This window comes from Rhinolophus ferrumequinum, chromosome 16 (assembly GCF_004115265.2).
Source record: "Rhinolophus ferrumequinum isolate MPI-CBG mRhiFer1 chromosome 16, mRhiFer1_v1.p, whole genome shotgun sequence".
In the NCBI taxonomy this organism is placed as follows: Eukaryota; Metazoa; Chordata; class Mammalia; order Chiroptera; family Rhinolophidae; genus Rhinolophus; species Rhinolophus ferrumequinum.
The window spans coordinates 34,801,632-34,828,357 of record NC_046299.1 but is presented as its reverse complement, the minus strand read 5'-3'; the positions used below and the strand labels follow the sequence as shown (position 1 = coordinate 34,828,357).

General features: G+C 35.8%; 1 protein-coding gene across 2 annotated transcripts in view; it reads right to left on the bottom strand.

Annotated features, from left to right (window-relative positions):
- Positions 1 to 26,726, bottom strand: part of PRKG1 (protein kinase cGMP-dependent 1) — a 1,124,480-nt gene that overhangs the window by 347,827 nt on the left and 749,927 nt on the right. The gene's annotated exons all lie outside the window — the stretch shown is intronic.

The window sequence follows — 26,726 nt, the reverse complement described above, 5'->3', positions numbered from 1 at the left end:
TGATGATATAATTGAAATTTAACCCAGTCTCACCAAAGGAAGAGTTTGTTTGGCATCCTCAAGAAGCATTATCAGATATTTTTTTTATAGACGAATAAATACTGGCAAGGTGTTTATTTACCTTTATTTAGTGCACTCCATTTTGGTTGGATCATGTGTGAATTTCTGTTTTTGTCTTTTATATGACATCTCTTCCCTGCGGCTCCCAACATAATCTTGATCTTGAATTTAACTTTCTGGCTATTTATTGACCTGCTTAGTTGTTAGCCCCTGATATTCCTCCAGAATTTGTGTCAAAGCCTGATGCTCTGTCATCTATCCTCTTAGTAAACCATATATGTCCTTGCTGCCAAAAGCAAAGTAGAATTTGTGCCAAATTATTTTTTATTAATATACTTAAAGTGAAAACACACATTTTATTTGAGGAGTAATAACTAAATGTGATTCAAAATTAATGAAACTATTTATAGGTATAAATAAATTATCAAAATTAGTAAAAGGCATGAAAAGTCTCTCAAGATATTTTAGAAACCATGTATTTTATCATCAGGACAAAATTCTGACAGCAACCGTTGCATGACCTATATTATTTTTTTTTTATTCTTATCTTAATCTTTTAATTCACTCTCATTCACTAATATCCTTTATTCCCAATTTTCAGTTTTTCATTTCTAAGATGAATGCTTCATTCACATTTTGACATTTCTGTAATTAGAACTTGCCTTAGTCACTGACTATATTTAACGGTTTCTTCTTCCCTCCCCAAAATCTGTCATTAAAATGATGGCTCACCATATTATTAATGTTGTCACAGAATTTTGGAAATGTCACTCTTTTAATTTTCCTTTTTTTTCCAAATGAAATTACAAAAAAAAGCACTGAACAGTAACAAAAATTACTTCTAAATATAAGTAAAACAAACAACTTAAATGCATTTGTTCACCATAAGTGAATTCTGTGAACATAGTAATATGCACAACCCTCATAATAGCTAAACACGAAGGCACTCCTTTCTTCTCTGAATTCTTTATTCCTCCTTCTTATCTTGACTTACTTACATCGTCCAAATAGAAAACAAGACTAAGTTCTAAGTGGAACAATAGGAAAGGTAAAAACTAAACCAGGGGTTTCCATGGACGTACTCATATTTAACAAGTACTCCATTCATAATTTTGCTTCAAATTTAATATTTTTCTGTAAAGGGAAAGAATTTTGTGCACAATTCAAATGCAAGCTGGATCCTAAGTCAAGAGATGGTGGTGGCGTAAAGAATTAAAGTTTGGAAATCCCTGTTCAAAGTCAAGCAGTTCCATACTCCTCTCCACCTTCTCAGTGGTGGGCAGAGCAGTGAGATGGGCGACATTCAAGGTAAACATCGTATTAGGGGTGTAGCTGCTATTTTTTTAAAGATTTGTCTTGCCTTCCTCTTTCCACCAAAAATTTATTTCAGTTAGTCACTAAGCTGGTTTCAGGACATAATGTTGAAAAACAAGCCCTTGTATATTAAGCTGTCTACATAGCCTATTAAACCAGATTCTAAATGGTCACTATGGCAACAAAATTGCTACAGCCTGACCTGGTATGCACCCACACAAACATGGCGACCATTCTACCATTCTTATGCTGATCATATGGACTTGCATTATTTGCTTTATTTTCTCTGAGAAACAACAGCACTTAAACTTTTTTAAAAATAAATAGAGCACATGATTCTTATAAAATCAATATTTAAATTAAAACTAATAATTTCACAAAATTTTAAGTAAAAAGAAAAATGTATTGAAAGATTTACATCTATAGATTATTTAGTGATGATAGGTACTATACTTGTAACCATAATTATCATTTCATTTCAAAATACCCCAAAGCCTTAAATGTAGTTCTATTAATATTCTAATTGTTTAAATATTAAATTGTTCCACATCTCTTGAGTAAGCATTCAATGTAATACTAGGTCAGAAATGGCAGGCAAGATACTATTCTTTGAAAATATCCTAATTTGGTAACAAAAGAATAAGAGTTTGATGAATTTTTGCTTTTTTGAAACAATATTATATAATACATACAGTATCATATACACATGCATATACCATACATATAAACACAAATAAACGAGTGTGTGTGTGTTTCTGTGTGTGTATGTGTGGGTGTATACATGCACACACACACACACACACACAGATTAGGAGCAAAAATTTAACACTATCAACTGATTATTATGTATTATGAATTATATATTATATATGTACACATATATGTATATATACATAATACATGCATATATATGTATATGTGTGTGTGTGTATATATATATACATATATATATATATGTATATATATATATATAACTTTGTAATCCAACATAAAATTCTAGCAGCAATCCCCAAATGATTGTTAAATGACACTCAAATACAAAACATGGACCTTTATTACTTATAATACAGACAAGTGACAAACCCAGTGCCATGAAACATGTGTGCCAGTACTGACCAAGACTACAAGAACCACAAATATAGGTCAGAGGAAGAAGTAGCCAGAGCCTGTATGAGATGGTGCCCTCTGCTACCATTTAGATGTATCCTACGGCAATAATAGGGCTGCTTCCGTTGGTTTGTTATATGCAAGTTGGACAGTGTCCCAGAGATTGTGCCTTCATAGCATTCGGTCATTAGCTGGGAGCATTACTTTCATATCATGCAAAAATACAGCTCCACCTTGATAATCCCAGAGTGACAGTGTTCACTGTTTGTAACTGGTGGACCCAGAAGAATCATGACACCCAACGATGATTACAGTGTCTACCTCAGAGTACTGCTCTGAGGATCAAATGAAATACTGTATGTACAGCCCAGAGCAAAAGTGTGAGTCACAGAGTGAGACTGGAGTCACTTACCCATTGAAAGGAGTCCAGCTGACCAACGTACAATCTGTATTAGCTGAAAATTTAGACAGTATCAAAATCTCCTGAAGTATCCATTACAAAACCCAAGAACCTACCGTACTATACTTTGTTTGAACGAATTCAATCACAACATAAATTTATGAGATTGCTAAGTGAATTGAAAAAGGCAACTGCATATGGAAGTAACTTTTTAAATCTCCCTCTAAAAAGTTGGTTCTGTTTCAATAGTGGTAAGTCCTTGTGCATCCCTCAGAACTGACCTGAAACGTTACCTCCTCCTGAAAGCCTGCCCATACGTCCAGGTTATGTACTTCCTTGGTATGTCCCTGAATCACTCTGTGCTTACTGCTAACATGGCATTTATCACACCGCAATTTTGTTTTTCCTTTCCTGCTGCCCCCAATTGACTATGAGTTCTTTGGGGAAAAGGCATATGTCTTCTTCAACCATGCAGCCCAGAAACCCGTCTCATGCTTGGCAGAGTCAATGTCCAGTAAATGTTTGGTGAATAAAACTGAATCAAACAGGAATTACTTTTAAGTGACAGAGGGAGAGGTTGGCTCACTGGAGATAAGTTACAGAGAGGCCAGGAGGCATTCTGAAAATGCAATGAGCCTCTTTAAGAGGAGATAAGTTCTCCATCACTGGAAGAATTTAAGTAGGTGCCAAATGGCTATTTGACAAGGAAACTAAATCATTCATCAGTTGGTAATCTGGACTGGATGAACTCTGAGATCTCCAACTCTGAAGTTTTGGGATTCATAATCTATGTTCCATAAAAATGGAGTCCTATATTTTAGTTATCCTATTGACTAAAATGCAGTATTTGTTTCCTTATAAGTGTCACAGTGTGTATTTCTCTCTAAAATAGCACTTCAATAAGAACATAGGTGGTATTACAAAAAAAGCTGTGTTTTGAGCCTCCTGAAGAACTCCATGATACATATGAGTTGTTGGCCAATTCACGAATGTAAACAGTGTCAGAATAAAAAACACTCTTGCATATGTTGAAAATGTAAAGGCATTGCCTCTAATAACACAACAAATCTTTTAGTAAATGAGATGTTAGCTTAATAAGAAAATTCTTGGTTGAATGGAGAAAAATGGAAAAACAAAATCAAACAACTTCAAAAATCCTTAACATCCACAGAAGCCTTATTACGAGCTACCACCTGCAGTGTTTTTTGCAGAGTGCAGGCTTCCAATTTATGTACACCATGGTTCAGGGTAACAAGCTGTTTGCTGCCAGACGTACCAATTCATCATTTTAGCAAAGTCTCAAAGTGCTCCACAGATGTACATTAGGGAGAAAAGCACTGGTCTGCCACATGCATTTGGCAAATACTTGTTCCTGAACTGCTGATGTAAATTAAAACTAGATTTGAAAGGCCTGGGAGAAAGACGAGGCTGTCACTTAGTGAACTCCATGAGTTAAAATGGCATCTTCAAGAACTGTAGGCTAAACTTAGATACTGCATTTCTTAGCAATAAATTGGATGAAATGTTTTTGTAAAAAAAAAATAAGGGACATTGCTATAGGTTGGTATAAATCTTATCCAAATGGCTAACTAATATTGGAGAGCAATTCTCTACCTACACTGGGGTACCCCTCATGGGATTAGATCAGTGACAAACTGTAGTAGAAGGCTCTTCTGTTTCATCTAAAGAATTTGGCAATTTAACCTCCATAGGAAGGCAAAGCTTCACACTATTACAGTAAGGCAGAAAATAATCCTTTCAGAGTATTAGTAAACCACCACAATTGTTAAGAACTGTAGGTATCCAAACCAGTCAGCACCCTGCATATCAAAACTATTTGGCTGATTTTCATTATAACACTTGTAAGGTTTACGCATTTGCCAAAATAAGGATGCAATTTCAAAAATATTACCATTATGTAAAATCAATGAGTCATAATTTTCTATTGATCCTATTTCCTTTTTAGCCACTTTCTTATTCTAAATACAAACATTAATATTGCTCCCTGAATCACTGAATTAAATGTTTTTACTAAACATGGTAGGGGTGGGTTAGGCATGGGGGAAATGAGAAGATAAATTTATTTGTTGGCTTCTATGCTAAATGTTCCTACCATCACCAGCATATGAAACTGAAAAGTACAGCAATAGGAAATTAAGTGAGAGTAGACATGAGCTTGGAAGGTGAGTAATAAATGTGCATTTCATAAGATGACCCTGTGCATTTCATCTTTATTTATTTCGAGCATCATTTGAATTCTGAAAAACTCTGTTCAACCAAGTGTTAAATATACATATTTATTTATATTATATATTTATATATCAGCCCTTCCTTATGGTGATGGTGGAATGGGGACAACCCGGAAATATCAGTTTCTACATTTCTGACACATTACTGCTGCAGAGTCCATTTACACTGGGAGACTATCTCAATGTAATTATACCTCTTATTATAGTCGGGCTCTTGACTCTCCCTTCAGAAACATCAACCTCCAAATTTATGTGCCATTAATGTAGCCAATAATAAGCCTCACCCAGTTTTGCCTGGGAAAATTGGGCTATCTCAGCACTTAAAAAGTATTTGGTTCAGAACTAGCTTGGTGCTTTTTATTTTCTATTCGTCTAATCAGTAGGCTAACCAGACCTACGTAGGGACATCCTAACTTTTTCCATCAACTTGGAAAATCCCTAGTACTATCAGCTTTTGAATTGGGCTTTCCAAGAATTAGGGGAAAAGAAAAGGTTTGCTTTGGTACCTCGAGACAAAGAGAACAAAGAAGATAACCAAGGCATTGGGACCCCAAGGAGTGCGGCTGGTGATATACAGCTGCAGGATACCTTCAACGGAAAACTATGTCTGTCTTTGACTTAAAGAAGGAGTCTCCCTTTCAGATTCAATACTGGAGATCTGATTGTGTCTTAGAAAACATCTTCTTCTAGAAATTGCTAAAACTGCCCAAAGGTGGTATAGGAGATTACTCATATTTAGATTTTCTGTCTCTTCTTATATGGCTTTTAGCCATCTTTCCATTTATTTACACAGATGTGAGAAAACAATATGTAATGATATATAATTGAACTATTTTGTTATGCTTTCTTACTCTGGAGAACTAAACCAAACACAAAATAACCATTTAAAAAAAAAAAAAAAACTTTTTGGCCAGAAAAAAAGGAAAATCTTTAAGTCACGCTATATGAGCATGTATATTATTAAAATTTGGCTCTAACCTTAGATTAATTATATTTTAAATATTTGTCTTAATAGTCCTAATCATTAGCTATACATTCCATCACATCTCAATCTATTTTTTACTAATAAATGTCTTTAACTATTACTGTTTTTAATAATTTATATTAATATCGACCACAAAGAGAGTGCAAGTAAACTGGTTCTCAAATTTTCTGAGAGAAGTCTATAGCAGTGAAGTAGGCAAAGCCTAAACAACTGATGCAGTGAATTTCCTTCCTCTATAACAGTCTGATATTTAAAAGTTTGTCTAAAATCAGAAAGTCAGGCAAATTAAAAATGAAATACATTATTAGGAAAATTAAACAAACCTTAATACATGAATTATCTAATAAGTATTAGCAGAGAGTGTGCTAGAGACCAGACATTGGGTTATGGAGACAAAATAATAGACTTAGGCCATAAGAAATTCATAGCCTACCGGGAAAATCATAAGGCGAATGCAAGGACATTGGGGCAAATGATATTGAAGAGATAAATTCATGTGGGTTCTAAGTTCCTGGAGGACAGGACCCCACTCAAGCTCTGGGTGGGAGTGGGGGGGTCCCCGGATAGATGAACAACCAGTGGGCATTGGCTCAATGGAAAGGGAGTAAGGCTGTACCTTACAGCAGTAAGAGCAGAGCAAAGTCAGAAGAAAACAAAGAAATGTGTCCATTTGAGGAAATAAAATTTATGGCAGGAATAAAAAAAACCTGTGGTAGCAAACAGCAAGAGGGGAGGCTGGAAAGATAAACAGCTTCAGAACATAAAAGTCCTTGAATGAATAAAACGCTGTTCATATTTCCACTCATATTCCTTGATGCCCAATAGAGCGTGCTATTTAATCTCTTTAACCAAAAGACTTGAGCAGTTTGTTCTAAATGTTTTATTTAGAAGAACTTTGTAAAGCTCCACGTCAAAGCAAGTTCTGCTCTCCCAGCAAAACATTTCTGTAGACCTCCTTTTGACAGTCTTTATATTTGAACTACGCTGTTTAATCATGTTAACTGGAAAAATATATATATTAACCTACTTCTTCCCTTTCAGTGTGGTTTGGCATCAAGTCTCAATAGCATAAAAGTAAGAAAGAGCTCATTTTCTCAGTAGCTTTTCAGCAGCGTAATATATGATCTTCAAATTAAAAAATTCACAGTATTTCCCAAATATATTCAATGAAATAGAAACCACAAGTGAGCTATTAATTGTGGTTCCAGTCCAACCAGAAATGCCATGTCTATCTCAGAAGCAAAATTACGGGAAAGCAGTCAAATAAATGCTCTGTGCACCCTTCCAACACTACCCTCTGGGGTAGCATTAACTAGTATAAGCAGCAGTGTGGTACAGAGGAAAGGATATGAGCCATGAGGTAATGACTATGAATATAGTTCCACCACCTACAACTGCATGACCTTGGAAACGATAATCTTTTGAGCCTCAATTTCCTCATCTATAAAGTTGGACTAATACGTACCTACCAGGGTTATTGTAAAAATGAGAATTTCACAACTCGTTATGTAATAAGCTTGGCAAGCCATACAACTCAACAGAGGGGAGCTATGATTAATAGACACTCAGTGACTATCCCTACCGATGTTCTTCAAACCTGTAGCCACTGAGAATCAGTGACCTTTGAAGCCACTCAGTTACCCCACTCTTCATGCTCAATTCATGAGCCACCTTCCTGAAAAGCCCCGCTTTGTCAGTTCCAATGCCATCTGTCATTTCTTGGTTTTGAGTACAAGGCTCAGCAAGTCAGGTCCTCCTGGCAGGACCAGATTGGAATGTCACTGAACACTGCGTTCAATGTTTATCCCTTGGATAACAATCCAGGTTTCACAGCCTTTTCCTGAAAGAGGCAATTACCATATCATTTAAGTAGAATGGGGAAAAAACATTGCTTATAACTTCTCGAAATCTCTACTTTCAAATAAAACTAAAATATCATCATTCCTTTTTTTTTCCCCTTTGAACACAAAGATTTCAACCTGCACTAATACTAAAGGGCAAGACCAGTTTGACTTGAAGTGAAATGAATGCTGTACCTAGAGCATAGCCTCACTCTTTCAAGCGCTTATTCATGTTTTACTAAATGGGTTGTCAACTTGCTTGAAGTACATCATGGCATCGGGTGAAATGAAAGTGCCTGAATTCAAACCACATGATTCTGGCAGGGTCTGGAAATTCTCTTCCCTTCAAGAAGACATTTTCTTCCACTAGAAAATCTGTATTTCAAACTAAGCGTTTACATATTCTACAGCGTAACCAAGTAGAAAGGGCATAGTTTTTGGAGTCACGTAAACATGGGCCCAGTCCCAGTCCTAGTATTTACTAGTTCTGTGAACATAGGCCAGCATGCTAAGTCACTATTTGCTCACCAGCAGAAACAGCAAAACACTGCATATTTCAATGGGCTCTGTAGCACGGAGGTCGGCAGACAAGGACCTGCCACCTGATTTTTACCTCCCACGAGCTGAGAATGGTTTGTACATTTTTAAACGGTGGAGAAAAAGCATTTCGTTTTCTTTTTGGTTACATAAGTCCCTAAATAATATTCCTAATTTTGCATCTTGGACCACAAAGGCTAAACCATTAACAATCTGGCTCTTTACAGAAAATGTTTGCTGACCTTTGGTTTAAATGATTAAGTAGACTGGGAATCTTATGTGTATATTGTATGCACGAAGCACATCGAGGTGCTTAATAAACATCAGTTCTCCTCCTTTGAGGGAGCAACTGTGGCTTTGTGCAATAAGCACTAAATGAAAACAACATCTTTTCAAATGTTTAACTGTTTCCATCACTCATAAACTTTGTGGTACAGGACAATTTTGTAGCCTCTCTGAAGAATCATTTGACTTCTCTTCAAAATGACAGTATCAGCATTATTTCTATGTAGGTTTTTCCTCAAAAAAAGGAAGGAAGGAAGGAAGGAAGGAAGGAAGGAAGGAAGGAAGGAAGGAAGGAAGGAAGGAAGGAAAGAACGTTGACCCTTGAACAGCATGGGTCACTTATATGTGTTTGGTTTTTTTTTCCAATACACATGATATATGTATTTTCTCTTCCTTATGATTTATTTAATAACATTTTCTTTTCTCTAGCTTACTTTATTGTAAGAAGAGAGTCTATAGTACATATAACATACAAAATATGTGTTAATCAACCCTTTATGTTATCAGTCAACTTTCCGGTCAACAGTAGGGTATTAGTGGTTAAGTCTTGGGACTTAAAAGTTAAACTCAGATTTTGAACTGTGCAGGAGTTCGGTGCCCCTAAGCCCTGCATTGTTCAAGGGTCAACTGCAGTTAATTATTTCAAAACAAATAAAAAATTCCTGACATATTCAGTTATTTTAAAGAAAGTAACTATTTGTAAGTTTACTATAGAAAACTCATACATATGTGTGTGTGTGTGTGTGTGTATATATATGTATATATATATATATGTATATATATGTATATATATATACACACACATATATATAATTAAGTCACCCATTATCCCACCATCAAGAAATAATTCATGCCAATGTAAGTTCTTCTATTTCCTTTCATTTAATCTTGTATTTTCTCTCTCTAAGACTCCTACTTTGCACCCAGCTACCCTTGCAACTAGGTGACTAAAATCTGGCTAATTAGATAGATGTATATAGATTTTTCCATATGGAATTTCCAGGAAGTCTCTTTTAAGAGCAGAGAGGGGCCCTCCCATTCAGTTCTCTTCCTATGTCCTACTGGCTACAACAAAGATATGAATGGTAAACTCGACTAGCCATTTTGGACTAAGAATTTTGAGAATAAGCTAATGAACTAAGCCATTTTGAGAATAAGGTACCCTAGAAACGCAGACTACTCTCAGGACGGTATATACAGCAATGGGCCAGGAGTAACTTGGGACTTTGAAAAATGTATGGAGCCTCCATACCAGTTCTAGATGGCCTTCCTACACTCAGGTTTCTTTCTTTTTTTTTTTTTAAAGATTTTATCGGGGAAGGGGAACAGGACTACTTTGGGGAACAGAGTATACTTCCAGGACTTTTTTCCAAGTCAAGTTGTTGTCCTTTCAGTCTTAGTTGTGGAGGGCGCAGCTCAGCTCCAGGTCCAGTTGCCACTGCTAGGTGCAGGGGGCACAGCCCACCATCCCTTGCAGGAGTTGAACCGGCAAACTTGTGGTTGAGAGGACGCACTCCAACCAACTGAGCCATCCAGGAGCTCAGTGGCAGCTTAGCTCAAAGTGCCGTGTTCAATCTTAGTTGCAGGGGTCGGAGCCCTCCATCCCTTGTGGGACTCGAGGAATTGAACTGGCAACCTTGTGGTTGAGAGCACACTGACTGGCCCATGTGGGAATCCAACCGACAGCCTTTGGAGTTAAGGTCATGGAGCTCTAACTGCCTGAGCCACCGGGCCGGCCCTCAGGTTTCTTTTATTCTTCCTTTTTTGGCGTTTATTTTTTTTTTGTTGTTCTCCCCTTATATACAAACATTTTCACCTTACTTCATATACACACTCTTGGTGGGTGGAGCAAGGATGGTTTAAAATAGACCAAAATGTTACCAGTGGTTTTTTCTGGATGGTAGAGTTAAACTGGATTTTATTTATCATTTATGCTTACTTGTAGTTTTTCCATTGTCTACTATAAATATATAAGGATTTTGCTATCAGAAAAACATTTTTTAAGGGACATATTGTTTGAAATGTCCTGGTCTTAGGGTTAAACTATGAAAGTACCCTAGATTTCACAGTAGAATACACGATACCTAAAAACCAGGCCTTGTTCCTCTCAAATATCCCTAAGAACAGAAGGAATTGGCCCATATCCATCTACATTAAGTTCTATCAGTGATGTTCATTTTGAAAACCAATATAGTGTTGGGAGAAGATACAGTCGTCTGAAAAAAAACAAACTTTCCATCAATAATAGTTTAAATGCTATACAGGCTAGCCAATGAAGTTAGTAGGGAAAAAAAGGCAGAAAATTTTAACACAGGTATAATCATTATTCCTAGGGATATGCCCTCACGGTTGAAAGTGTTGATGTTATCACAAGCAGCTTTTTAAAGATTACTAAACACAATTTAATAAATGATTACACTATGGCAATCACAATTATATTGCAACAAGATCAGAAAGAATAAATACTCTAACTTCCTAATATTAATGAATGAGCATTTATGTCCTGAGATAAAATTTAGAGAGCGTTATATATGATTAAAGAAAGCATGGTATCTCTAACATCTCAGAACATTATGCACTCTGGAGAAGTGTCAGACGGCCCCAAACGTAGCTCTAGTGAAGATATAGTTGATCAGTAGATGCAAATCATACTGAAGACTCGCTATCCAACAGTGTTTGAACATAATGTGAAGGATGGAGGGTGTAAAGAAATATTTACGTAGAAGAGAAGTTATATGGAAGGAACATGAAAATCTGCCAATGAAAAGCTACTACAAATCCTAAAGGGAATATAGAAAGAGTAGAAAATCATAGCTTAACTGGGTATGATAAAAGTCATCAAATCCCCTGCAGTGAACATCCCCAGCCCATACTCTCCCAGAAAATCTATTCACACTTTCCCAAAGTGGTTACCATGTAATCATAGGTATTAAAAAATATAACAGGTATTGCACAATGGAAGTAGACCTGGGGAAAGCTGTGTTTATCAACATTATGAGTTTTTTACTGTAGTATCTTGAACAGCCATTACAAGTTTGAGAAGTTCGTGTGACTGTGCAACCTTTCTTGGAATTTTTGGAACAGGACAAAAGTAAAGCTGACCTAACATATCATTTTACCCAATGTTTTATTACAAAATATTCCAAAACAGACTGAAAAGTTGAAATAGGATAATGAACATCCACATACCCACAACCTAGATTCAATCATTGATATTACTTCAACTATTTTCCTATCCATATATGTATTTATGTATACAAATGTATGTGTAAGTATATGTCTTATGTGTATGTGTGTATATAATTAGAAAATAAGCTACAGAGATCATAACATTTTACACCTAAATACTGAAGCCTGCATCTTCTAAGAACATGTATATTTTACGTAATATTCTTAGGTGTTAATGATGTGATTAACAAAACTTCTTTAATATCACTTATTATCAAATTCATATTCAAATATTCCTGAATGTCCCTAAAATACCTTTAATAGAATTTTTTTTTTCATGTAACTGGAATAAACTAGGCTTTATGCAATTGTGGTCAGTAGCCTCCAAGAGAGACCCCAATGGTTTCTGCCTCCTGGCCTTTATGTCCTTGTGTAATCCTGTCACCTTAGCCCCTTGAGTATGAGCTGGACTTACTGAAATGTTTCTAAAGTCAACAATACAGGAGAAGTGATAGGATGTCATTTTTGAGATTAAGTTACACAAAGGTTGTGGATTTCATCTTGGGTGTTCTCTGCTCTTTCTGGAATCATTTCCCCCGAGAAAAGCCAGCTGCCTTGTTGTGAAGCAATTGTGTGGAAACGTCCATACAGCAAGGAACGTGAGTGAGCTCGGCAGCTTTTCCCCATAATCTCCCTTCTCCAGATGAGCCTTCAGATGAGACTGCAGCCTAGTCAACAGCTTGATTGCAACCTCACAAAAGACCTTTAGCCAGAGGCACCTAGCTAAGCCGTATCCAGATTTCTCACCCACAGAAACTGTGAGATGAAAAATGTTTGTTGTTTTAAACTACTAAGTTTTGGTGTAATTTCTTATACCACAATAAATAACTCATAACGATTTAATTTGGCTATTATGTTTCTTTAGTTTCTTTAACCTTAAACAGTCCCCTGAACATTTTTTTAATTACAGTAATCTTTTAAAGTGACCAGGATAGTTTTCTTATTGAATGCCCACATTATCGTGTCTAATTGTCTGATTGTTCCATTGTAGTGTCCTTTAACTTCTTCCGATATCCTTGTGTTTCCCATAAAATTGAAAATCATGTCAAAGACTTCACGAGATTGAAGTTTAACATTGTTGGCAAGAACGCTTCACAGATCATGTTGTGCACTTCACATTGCTTCACATCAAGAGTCATGTCAGGTTGTCCCATTATTAGTAATGCTAATTCTAATGCTTTATATAAAGCTGTGACTGCTACTTTGCTACTCTAAAGGCTCTTCCTTCCCTTGCAATTAGCAGGTAATTTCCTAACACCTTTGAAACCTGTACACTGTCTTTACTCAGTAATGCAGTGAAAACTCCATCTGTCTCAAGACAAACCCCAGCAACCAGTAAGCCAGTCAAATGGCTCCTTTGTCAAGAAGTCATAAACGATATTATAAAATGTTTCTGATCTTTTCATATAAAGATTATGAAATATACTTACTGTTGAAGAATAATAATTCTTCCTATAATATGTGAAGGTCAAGTAGGATAAAGGTTTTGGCAATCTGAGCTTCTAAACTGCTTTGGAAATTTGAACTCCTTTGACAACTCACAGCCATTTATTCTATCTACAGATATTAAACATGCACATATTAAACATTTTCGGTATAAGAGTCAAAATAAGCAGTCATCATTGACTTTTCCAATAAGTCAGGTAAATATTCTCTATATGAAGAAAAGCAGTTACCCACAGTCTCAAATTCTGACATTATCATCAGTTTACCAGCTTATTATCACAAACAAAAAGTCTCTCAGGTACCCAGAGAAAACCTTTGATTCTTCAGGTATCTTCTTGTCTAATTAGATGTCATAGTCTGATTCCACACTTTCTTAACTCTTCCAGAAATTAAAAAAGAGAAAATGGAAAAGTCAACGTTCAAAAACTAGAATTTATCTGAGAAAGAATCAACTTCTTATTCAATAGGATGGCACTTTTTCAGTTAGAATATAACTAAGAAGGCAGAGAGATAAAGTGATCGATTTTACCTTTTGAACACAATTTTTTATGCATAATTATCATGATCTCCCTTTACATATAAAAATGGGATCTTCAATTTCAGTCCTCTAGATATAGCAGTCACTGAAGTTCAATGTGAAATGCATCTAGACCCATGCGTTAATAAGCCCAAGTTAGAATTTAGTGAATCATTACCTCCAGCAATTAAGAGTTAAAAAACAAAGTATTGTCTTCTCTCTACTAGGATCCTCTTGTAGGATCCTCAAGTAAGATAATCACATGTTTCATAGAACCATTCTAGTGTCTAAAGTCCTTCCTTAAGCAAGTTATTACTGATTTAGCTATGATTAATTTTCAGGAAAGTTAGATGTTATACTTGGTTTAATTTTCTTTATGAATGAAAGTTAGCTAAAAATATTGCAGAAAAAATTTAATTTTACAATATTTTTTCATAATTTTTATTTTTTTTATTTGTATGATAATCCTGTCATCTGATGAGTGTTTATGGAAATTATTGCATAGGATCAAGAAAATTTAACAACTGGGGCAAATATCCAAATGCTGAAATTAAAAATTAAAAAAATATAGGATTTTATTTTCATTGCCCTCATATTTGAGAAAACTCTGCTTTGTTGATATAGCCTTGAAGCTTAGAAACAAGTTAAAATAATTAATCAGTCATTACTGAAAAAAACTAATTATTTCCCTTATTGTTAATGGACTGTACATTACAGAGCCTGTCTTTTACAACACTGTTGTCATGGTTTATTTCTTCCTCAGGGAAACACTTCACTAAACTTGGTACAGCAAATTTGTTCAATTAATCTTTTCTTGCAGGCAATAGAGTGAAATGCATTCTCACGCAGTCTATTTTGCTCTCTTTTAATAAGATGAAAGTGACTTTTCAGATAACCCAGCTTCTCTCTTTCAGATGATTAACAAGTGGAGAGAATAAAGAGAGAAACCTTCCTTTCTTCCTGTTTGTTGTCTTCCTGGGAAGCAAGGACCTTGGCTTTTCTTGATTCCTTCCTTCTGGAAGGAACCCCTTTCCCAGTGACACAGAAGCTACCCATGGACAGGAATCATTTGTCCTAAGGGCCAATCCCCTTTTTCCAAATGACAAAGGCCTAGGAGTTCATCAGCTGATATGAACATTTAATGGGTCTCCCTTTGGGCCATTTATGAAGGCCTAAGGACTTAGGAAAATTTGGCTAAAACTGAGGATTTGTGCTGTCAGCTTAAACTTCATCAGCACTTCCACAAATGTTTGCAGGACTAGCTACATTTAATTGAAAGGTTCTTGGTTCCCAAAGGAAGCAGTTAATTGATTTTTTTTCTTTTACTATATAACTTATTAAAACAGAATCTTAAGAATTTATTCAAGGGGTGAAGTCCAGGGCAAGTTATATTGGTTTATTGTAGCAAGCTATTAGTCTCTTTCGTTGAAGATTTTAAAAGCTGTGTTTAGAGTAGTATTCTATGAGACTATCCTCATATTCAGCCTAAATTGTTCTATCTTACCTACAATGACACAGACATTGTTAAATGCACCATCACAATTTAATTCATGGTGCCTACTGCATTTTCTCCATCTACCATCCTGGTAAACTCATCCAAAAAAGAGATGATGAGCTAGATAATTCATGACAGCTCCTAAAAACACAGCATCCCCTGGCTATCAATTCTTTACTAGTGTTCTAGAATTGTACCCCTGAATGAGCATCAAGTTTACTGTCTAGTGTATAAACACTTTGCCTAATTTTTACTCAGTACGGAAAATGTGGGTATGTGGCCCACTCATATCGAGTTTTAACTATTTACAACACTAATAACTGACTATCAATTTGTTCTTAAATATCAGAGTAAGTCAACCATCTTTTGTGAGTTGGAGTAAAAAGAAAAGACTGAAAACCAATAACACGAGGAAACATTATGGTGGCCATACTAATTAAAGTCTCAACGACTTGACAAAAAGTGTTCTTTCCAAATTATAACTGCTACTTCAATGATAATTCCAAATGAATACCTTGGCTTTCACAATTATGTTAGACATTAATCCCCTGATATGAACATTTACATATGTATTTGATTTATGCCATGCCTATACCCACAAAAGACTGGGGACAATTTATGATATCAAAACACAAATGAAACAAGATGAAGAAAAATTAAAATATCAAAATTAAGTTTTCCAGAGAAGAAAAAAATGCAGAACAGGATTCCTGGCACTAAAGTTATTCCAACTGAGCATTAGATTTAAAACTAAATTTCTCTCAACAAAGACAATAAGAGAAGTGTAGTTCTCAATATCTGAATAACGAAAGTATTTATCAGGAGACATGACAAATGCTATCCCAGCACTAAATCTTAGAAGGAACTTATCACATAGATATAAAAATTTGGAAAAATATAACAAACAATTTATCTGAATACAATTCTTATAAAAATTAAAGAAGAGTTATTTAAAAGCATTTCAACATTTTTATGGAATGTGACATAGTCCAGACATGTTACACATTCGTAACAGAATTTGTGAAGACTTAAAAAAAAAAAAAAAAGGATAACCAACACTGAGCTCTAACCTGTCTCTCTCAAGCATCAAAATGTTTCAGGAAACTTTCAACAATTTCTAGACAAAATAAATTCATGGATGAATTCTCTGACATGTGTCAGAAGTGCCAGAGTTGATATCATTGAGTAGAGAGGCAACTCAAATTTCATATATTGGATATGAAGACAGTAGAAAAAATATTGGTTTAAAAAATGTTATACTCAAATTAGGAAGTATCCAACTTAATTTCTTTTCTTATCAAAAAGAGAGAGAGAAAAAAAAAGCAGAGTATCTGCAGAACCATCTTTATACATACAAAACCCCAATGTGGAAAGTTTTCTTAAGACTAACCCACAGACTTTCCTTTCTAAAGCTGTAATTCGGCCTCATTCCTCTCCAGTATCTTTCCGAGACACTAATCATTTTTCACTGTCTGAACAGAATCTGATTAGCACCTACTCTGAATTCACAGCAAGTGCACATGAGTAGGTTGAGGTTGAGTTTCCTTCATTCTAATGTTCTTCCTTATTCTATATACTCTGTCCCCTGGTCTTGCAAAACTGAGTCCTTAAAACTCAAGTAGAGAAGTAAATGGTGGTATCATAAGACAGCAAAGAGGAGTTTGGAAAGTTTTAATATGAAATAACACAGAAAGATGTAATGATGTATTAACAACAACATTACAAACTGTATATACCATAAGCACAATTAGGTAAAAGTTTCACACAAATAGAAAAATGCTCTGTGGAAAATCTTCAAATGCTGACAGTAGGTATATTTGGAAAATGGCATTACAATATTTTTTTCCTATTTTATAAATAATTTTTTATAAATGGATGCTTTTTCATCCATTTCATTCATGTATAACAAAATAATTTGCAAACGCTATATATTTTTAAAAACCTATTTGAAACTCATATAAAGATGTCACCTATGCCTCAATTTTTGTGTTTATGATGTTATTAGTTCTCAATGATTATGAATTTATTTTTGACCTCAGCTGTTATGGTTTTTTTACCTCAGCCAAGTTATGGCTTTTTCCTTGTGTATCAAAATCTTTAGCTAAAATGATATGCCAAAGTGGTTCATTCAGTGATTTATTTTTGTCTTACCCACAGATCCTCAGCTGCACACAAACTTCAGACCAGTCTGTACGTGCCTGCGAGGCTATTATGACTTATTTCCTGGTTCGCATTCTGGCTCTTACATCAACATCCCATTCAGTTACAGGGACACTTACTCCTCTAGTCTATACTGTCCTTTCCTGGCATCCCAAAGCACTACTCATTTATTTTATTGCCTTCAACTTCAACTAACTTTGGAGAGATAAAATTAACAGGTGTAGGTGGCAGCAACAGATGATCCAGGTGAGACCAGGAAAGGAATACAGGCAGGATGGTAAACCAGAATAGTGAGATATACAGAAACGTGGACATCATTGAGCTTGGTGGCAAAGCTAATATTGAAAGGAGGATTGATGGATGCTGTGATTTCCAGAGAGCAAACATCCAGGGCTTGAAAAAGGTAAGTCAAACATGTGGCTCAGGAAACAAACAGACAAAAATCAGGGGGAAAAAGAAAAAGAAAAAAAACAATGTCAGTCACTAAGTCCTAAAGTACTTCAGGAGTACTCTATCATATTATTGTATGATTGTTAATTCCAAAACTTGCTTTGAATAATTCTGTCTTCATTTGACTTTAAGGATCTTAGGATGGATAAAGGCCAGACACTCTTCAGAAGAGTCAAGTGCACTGGTACAGGAGGCTACCAGTGGAGTGGGCTAGGATCTCTCCAAAGAGTCCTTATGTGGCCCAAAGAAGGAAATTAAACTATTACAAGATTAAAACATAGTCTAAAAATAAAAGTCATTTTTACTTTATTTCTTTATTGACAATTTACAAGAACCTCTGAAATGAAACCTCTGCTTGGCTATCTGGATTATTTTTTTAAGTAAATAGTATGATATGACATAGTTTAGTGTAATCAAATTATTGTGAAATGTATATAGAAAAGAACTATTTAAAGAAGTCAATCATAAACTTTGCGATGCCAGAACAATTGAACAAGGACTACCAAGAACAAAAACCAGAGATAGCAGAAAGAAGAAATAAATATCTTTCTGAAAAGCTTGATTGTTTTAACCAAGAAGAACATCTCTTGTTCAATTATATTACAGAGCTTTAAATTGAAGTAAAAATTGTTTAGTGCTAGAGAGTCCAATTAAACTAGTTGTTAGAATTCTGAGACTCTGAGCACGGATCAGCACGAGTGAAGACTAGGTAAACTGTTTTAGGGAGACAATACATACTTAAGCTGAGCTAAATAAACAACAAATGTTTTCTAGAACAGACTCCAAGTGCTACTTCTAAGTATACAGAGTTCAGGGTACATATAACCAAAAGAGAGTTGAAATTTGCAAGAATTCAGAATTCTCTGGAATCAAAATCCTTGAATTATAATGTTTCTTTTATTACTTTAAATCTTGACTATGTGTCGTATGTACTTGTGGATTTAATTTGTCTTACTTCTTATTTAATACAAAAAGCTAATTTTTATGTGCCACAAAACCTGATCTGGGCTAATTCTACAAGTCCAATATGCAATTCTTGATTTTACCTGGTGGTCTAATTACTACTACTACATACTTAGCACACCTTTCACCTGGTGGGACAAGTGTCTGAAATGAATCAAAATATGAATTGGATATTTTTAACATAGCAAAATGTACTGGGTTAAGTTTCTAAAGACATTTTGATTATATGTTGTTTGGACCTAACTTTACCCTTAAGCTATTGACTACACTTCTACATCTGAATGTATATATTTACCAAGAAAAGAGAAGGAAAGGAGGAGAACAAAGAAAGGAGGGAGGGAAAAGGAAAGAGACGGGGGAGGGAGGAAAGAAGTCTGGCTTAATTCGATTTATAATAATATTCATGAATGTAAGACAATAATGGCTTATTAGTGAGGGTTTAGCTTCTTTTCACACTCACTTGTTGGATGGTCTTGCAGTATGTTTTCATATTATTATCCAGGCAATATTGGAACAGAGATTAACAATAACAACAAAAATCTCTCATTTCCCCAAACTCGCCCTGCCTCCAACACCAGGACATAATTCTCACAAACAGTGCCACTTCTAAGTATACAGAGTTCAGGGTACATATAACCAAAAAGAGAGTTGAAATTTGTAAGAATTCAGAATTCTCTGGAATTAAAGTCCTTGAATTTTAATGTTTCTTTTATGACTTTAATCTGGGCTATGTTTGTGTTAGATTTACTTATAGATTTAATTCCTTTCAAAAAAAAAAATAAAACAAACAAATCTATCCTCTAAAGCAACTTTGATTTATCTCTGTTTGCACAAAAGACCAGAGTACTTAAGAAGTTCTTTGCAAATACGGAATACAGTGTTTACCCATTGGACCCCAGGTCCAGTCAACTGGGAAAACAGAATTCATTTAATTCCATAAAAAAGTATGAATAATTTTACACTCTTTCTATGTATTTATAGGATAACTGAAGTTGTGTAGCTTAATTGGAATCCTTCTAGGGTCTAGCGTAAATATTCTATCACTTATTATACACAGTCAAAGTAAATTTTAAAATGACCTGATTATCAGGAGATTTCCGAAAAAAAAAATTATCTTCCCCTTTGTTTTTCAATGATGTTTTAAAACCTCAATATCCCTTTCATATATGGATGGATGATTATATACACATACATACATAATATACTCATTATTAATGTAACTTTTTGCAATGGTTGAAATTCATTAAGAAATGAATTTCCAAGAATGAATTTTTGTAATGAATTTTTCTCATGTTTACCAATCGATACTTTGGTTCTATTTTTAAAAAATGATAAACACTGATCTATTGAGCTTCTGACACGACTCATTTTCAGGAAGTTGGCCTATCGTAATTAAGAGAACAAGAGCTTTGGCATTGGGTCTAGTCTTGAACGTGGCCATGTGATGTGGAGAAAGTTGCTCGTTGTCCCCACTGCAGTTACCTCCTCACTAAAATGGTGACAACACCAACCACCTCAAAGGGTCTTGTCTGAATTAATTGAGACAATGCGTGTAAAGTATGAGGTGCAGGCCATTTTATTTTCGTTTTCTTGCCAATATCCTTCACTGCTTTGAAAACACTCACTGTGGGGGAGTATTCATCAGGAAGCCCATCTGTCTGTAACCAAACATCATGCCACGTGCTCCCTCTTAGGGCTTCCCTTTCCTGTGGGCGCTTTCCCTGCAACTTAAACAACGCAGAAAAGCAGGATTGCTTGGTTCATAAATACCCATCCTGATAAACTGCCAGATTCTAAGCTGTAGAGTTCACCTTGGTAAAATCATATTGGTAAATGAATTATGACTAACTTTATTCCAACCAGCCGAGAAAAACAAACAAACAAACAAACAAAAAACCTAAAAACAGGACCTATGATGCACATTCCACCTCTTTTGTGCTTTTTATAAATGAACAAACTGCTATACTCTTCTCCTCCCAGGACTGATAAAATGTACAAGTTAAGACACACACACACTTTGTCTAAATCACCCTGATGTTTACTTTGTCTGTCAACAGCATTTCTTCATTCCCACTCCAGATGCTCAGATTTCTCTCCAACTGTGGGGAAGTAGGTTTAGATGCTCAGATTTCTCTTCAACTGTGGGGAAGTAGTTTTCTGCAACAAGCAGGGAAATCTAGGTTGCCAGGATCCAAGAATCCTAGCTTACTAAGTTTCCCCAATTATCTTGTGGATTCTTTCTGAACTTGTTCATTTCAGAATAGTTTTCCTCATGCAAAAGAATCCCCTCCCAGATGCACTAAGCCTTTGCATACAAACTATTTTACAAAGATAAGATTGTAAGTAGGCTCTACATGAAGAATATAGAAATTAAATAAGTTTCACCATAGGAATGACTGATAAGGTCAAAAGCTACAATAACAAAATGGAGGAATATTATTATAAACTGCTTCTTCACACTCCTTTAAGTTTTTAAACCCCGGAGTGTTGAGAAAGTATCCTCAGGGTTATGGTGAGGAAAAGTCAGCTACAGTCCTCACAGGAATTCATCCCTTCCAGCGGACTCCGGGAGAGGCACCATTATGGAGTAATGGATTAAATCCCAGAGCCGAGAATTTGTCTTTCCAGGGACCAAACAGAACTTGTCTGTGTGAATTTCATTACTTGACTTATTAGATAGGAGCAAAAGTAATTGCGGTTTAAAAGGTTAAAAAATAATTGCAAAAACCGCAATTACTTTTGCACCAACCTAATAAATGGGAGATTTTAGCCATAGAAACCATAAATTGGGTTTCTTACTATTTGCAAGAATTAGAAAGAGTTTACACATGTGAGGATGAGTATGCCTATACATGAAATGTATGCATGAATAATTTTTTTCAAAAATATATAATTATGCAAATATCAGAGTTTACATTGTCTTTCTCCAAAAAAAGAATCCATGATGGAGACAGTTGTGCAAACACTAGATGATAAGAAATTAATGGCAACTTTTTTTTTATTTGTTCTTCATGTCATCTGTAATAAGAATGGCTCTGTTACCATGAAATTGACTGTGAGAAGGCCAACTTGAAAATGGAGTGAGGAAGTACGTCTTCACTTACTCTTCACATTATTTCCCTTCAAATTAGAACTCTGTCGGCATTGCCAAGCTTAATTTTAATGCAGGTTTCACAATCTTCTAGAAAAGTTCTATTAAAGCTCAAAGCTTAAGAGTGTAATAGGTCTGTCACTTATTCTGTGAAAAATGTTTCAAAAGGTCTAAAATCACTAAAACTATTTTTTATATATGCCTTCTTTCACCATCTCTCCCTGTAAATGATAGGGAAAAAAATCTGGGGAAAGTGGAATTATGATTTTGATTTTCCACAAATGTGATCTCAAACAATTCAATTAGACCATACTGTTGTCTGTTACATATTCTGTGCCCCAAAAGTAGCACCTTGATTTCTCCAGGCTACAGTGTATCAAAGGTGCTCCTTCAGTAAATGTTCAGATAGTCCAATTCCTTAACAGAAGTTCACAGAACACAGCCTGAGCAAGAACAGGTCCTGATTAAAGACTGCCTACCATCCGTGCTTGAGGAGCTCTGGGTAGGAGGTTAAGAAGGAGCCTGAAGCCACAAACATGGATGCCTGAATGTCTGACGCCAGAAGACACTGATTCTGAGCTCTTGGTCATTTAATAGCCATTACAGAAATAATGGTGCTTGCTTACGTACAGGTGGTGTGGATTTCCAAACAACTGAAGGCCCCTCCACTGAGACTATGCAATGCTAAGACATGTTCACTTTTATTCATCACCATTTAAAGGGATATTTCTTATGCTATTATTGAGCTTGTGTTTCTGAGAACATATCCTGGGATCGTGGAGGTGGGGGTGAGAGAAAGAAAAAAATTACTGAGGTTTGGGGGAAAGACTCTCTTAGAGAAAAAAAATATAGTGAATGAGAAACCCAGATATATGAAGGACAAAGTTAATCAACTGCCCAAATTTCCAGGCAAAGTAAATGCCAGTCTGCTGAGGAGAGCAGTGATGTATAGGAACTACTATTTGAGTATCCAGCAATTATTGAGGCAATATAAGGTAGAGTCTAAAAGTTTCAGTTCTGGTGCCACGGGCTCTCCCCCTAACCATCTGAGGAAGTTTATTTAACTTTTTAGCCTCAGTTTTCTCATCTATATAATGGAAATCATCTTAGTACTTTGTAGATTTTTGTTGAGGATTAAATAAGATCATATATCTAAAGTATTCTGAGCACTGCTCGGCGCCCACTCAATAAATATTTGCTAATATTATCTTATTTTTTTTTAATTCTTAATTATAATCCTTCATGATTGGCGAGTCCCTTGTTTTTGGTTATAGAAACTGAGCTTAAGTTTAAAATCAACTTTCCTAAGATTACATACCTATAAATGGTGAAGCCAAAATTTAAACCAAAACATTCTTTCACATTAGTAAGTCGTACAAACACAATATATAAAATGTATTTTCTACCTTTATCTTGTGTCCTAGATCAGTGATTCTCCAAGAGTGGTCCCCAGACCAGCAGCATGAGCTGAGAACATGTTAACAATGTAAATTTTCTGGCCCCACCTCACATCTGTCATTCAAAGTTGACATTACAAGGGCAGTTGGATGCTGTTACTTTTTCTAGGGAGGACATGACAACTTTAGCAGGAGCATTAAAGAATTTTACAGAAATTGTGAAACACTGAAATATGTGTTTAGTCAAGATTGTAGAGCATTTTACCAGGGAGATTTTTGATAAAAGACAAGTCACATTCTAGGACAGATATACCTTGGAGCGGAGAATGGATCACTATAGTACCAATGTTCTGTGTGATGCTGGGCAACGCCCATAACCAATCCAGGCCTCATTTCTCTCATTAGTGAAGAGATCTTTCACACCCCTTACAACTTTATATTCTACTCAATTAATTCTAAATGTCTCCCTGACTATAATTTTATAAATATGGTGTAAAATAAAATATTATATAAATCTCGGAAACATGGTGACCTGTTGGATTGTTATAAGAAAATGAAATTCTTAAGTTTTCAAATTGGAGCAGAGAAGAAAAGACTTGTAAAGGGTTTAGAAATTTCATTATCCTGAGACTGAAAGTAAAAACATACCAAGTATAGAAAAACGTCTATAGAATATCAAATTAGTAATATAAATAAGCTATCTTTGTGGAGAACAAAACAGAAAATATTACTAACCCATCCTCACATTAAGTTTACGATAGTGAGGAGCTTCCATTAGAATACAAACTGTCCAGGTCTGGTAGAACACTGAAGCTGGAATTCAGAAGCCTGAGTTCTAATCTAAGTTCTGTTTCTAACCAGGTGTGAGTTTATTTTGGTCTCTTTGACTCTCAGTTGCTTCACCTACAAAATGTGCACAAAGATTAAACTACGTGACTTGGATTTTTCTAAATATAAAATTGTTTAATCCGTGTTGAAGTAAAGACACATGATTATGTAGGACCTTGCTAGTGGCAAAATCTACCGGATGAGAAAAATGTAAAGCAATTCAAGAGAATTTTCAGGAAGGTTTGGTGTAGGTGTAGACGATAGGCAGAAGTCATAGAGTCAACCCAAAATGGAATCACCCTCATAGTGAAGAAGGCCTTTCTGGTACCAAATTAATAGCATGAAGTTTAAGTAACAAAGTCATTTTTTTTTTTTTTTTTTTTAGGGAGGTCACTTACTTTTCTAATATGATTGCTTAAATAGCATATTTATTAAAGTATATGTCACGTATATACAAGTATTATTGCTTTAGAGAATAAGAGGGAGAAACAAACTAGATTTGGGGCTTACTCTCTAGGGATGAAAATAACAAATAAGGAAAATTTACATGGCACCAAATGTAGCAGGGCTTTCAACAAAGAAACTGTGGCAGAAGAAGGAATCCCCACAGTAGCGCTAAGATTTACCAAAGGCCCACTCCTCATCTTGACCTTGTAGGTGGATGCTGCAAGGCCCACACAGGGGGCCATTAGCTGTAACTTTGTTATAAATTAGTTTCTAGTGATCAGGAATTCCTGGAAAAGAGGCACACACCTTTCTGTCTGAAAAGCACAAAACCACATGACTGGTAGTTTTAAAATGGAAAAGTACCTCCAAGTTCTTTAACAGTTGGAGAGTCAGCTGGGAACCAGTCACCAAAGACCTTCAAAATCTCCACACTTCAAATTCTATTTATGGAGAATACAATAAGAAATTTGGTGGCTAGTATTATTAATGCCTCTTTCAACTCAGGAAAGGGAAATCGGATATTTAAAATTATTTTGAGAGACATCTGATTCTTTTTTAACTGCCACAGCAGGCATACGGGGCATAGTATACCATAACTCACACTCGGAAAAACATCCATTCAAAGGGAGAGGAGTCTCTTGGGAGGAGCTGCACCGGAAGGGAGCATGGAGGTGTAAGCAAAAGGAAAGATCACCATGTGACTAGAGCAATGAGAGAATGAGAAAGGAGGGGAGAGGGATGGAGGGAGGGGGGAGGAGGGTAGAGAAAGAGAGAGACAGAGAGGGAGGGAGAAAGAGAGAGAGAGAGAGAGAGAGAGAGAGAGAGAGAGAGAGAGAGAGAGAGAGAGAGAGAGAGATATATGAATCTGGGGAGATCAGCAGTAGCCAGGAGAGGATGGGCTTTGAAGACAAGGCTATAGACCTAGGCTTCATCCTTAGGAGTAACAAGAAGTCATGGAAAGGTTTTATGCAGGGAGGTGACATGAGCATACGTGAATTACTGAAAGTAAAAGGTTTCCTGAGGGTCAATAGGGTTGCTCCAGTAACGTAACCTCCAAAGAGTCCCAAGGTGTCAGTGAGGCACATAATATAGAGGTGCATCATCATCATCATCATCATCATCGTCGTCATAGTCTGGGGCCAGCAGTTCCTACGAGAAATCCCAGTGGTCACACAGCAGCATTCTAATGCTCTACCAGGTATAGACGCCAGTACTAACAGCAGCCCAGAGAATATGCTCAGAAAAAAGCAACACAAATTAACTCTGGCAGTTATTTGGCTCAGCTTTCAGAATCCATCTTAAAAACAAAAGCATTTTCAGTAGCCAAAGAAGATGGAAAGGGCTGGCAACTGGCAAAATCACTACTGAACCTGTAGCAATCCAGCCTTACGTACAAGTAGCAATGACCCTTGAGTATTTTTTCTTTTTTTTTTGCTATTGCATAGGAACATCTGTGTTGACATTATGGGATGCGAAATATAAGCACAAAAGAGAAATGACTAAATATATTTAAAAAACAGAATCACAGTTTGATGTGGCATTTAATAACAGAGGGGGCCAAACTATGTGACTGATAGTTACAAAATGGGTAAACACACTGGAATGAAAACAAAAACCAACACTGACAATCAAGAAAAAATCTTTGCGTTTTGGCAGTGCATTTATATGCCTGCTGTGTTCCTTTTCCTCGCCCTCAAACTTACTGCTCATTTAGAAAAATAAAGAAGAAAAGTAGGATGGGGAGATAAGCAATGATGGAGGATCATTCCTCTTTTAGCATGTAGCTTCCCCCGAAATTCCTCAGTTAGGAAGGCATTCTAGTGCACAACAGAAATCCTATTGCACAGAACTCTGATGATTTATAACATCATTCATTCATGGAGTTTTTATTTTTCTGATAGTGCCACAACAGCTTCAACTCTTTAA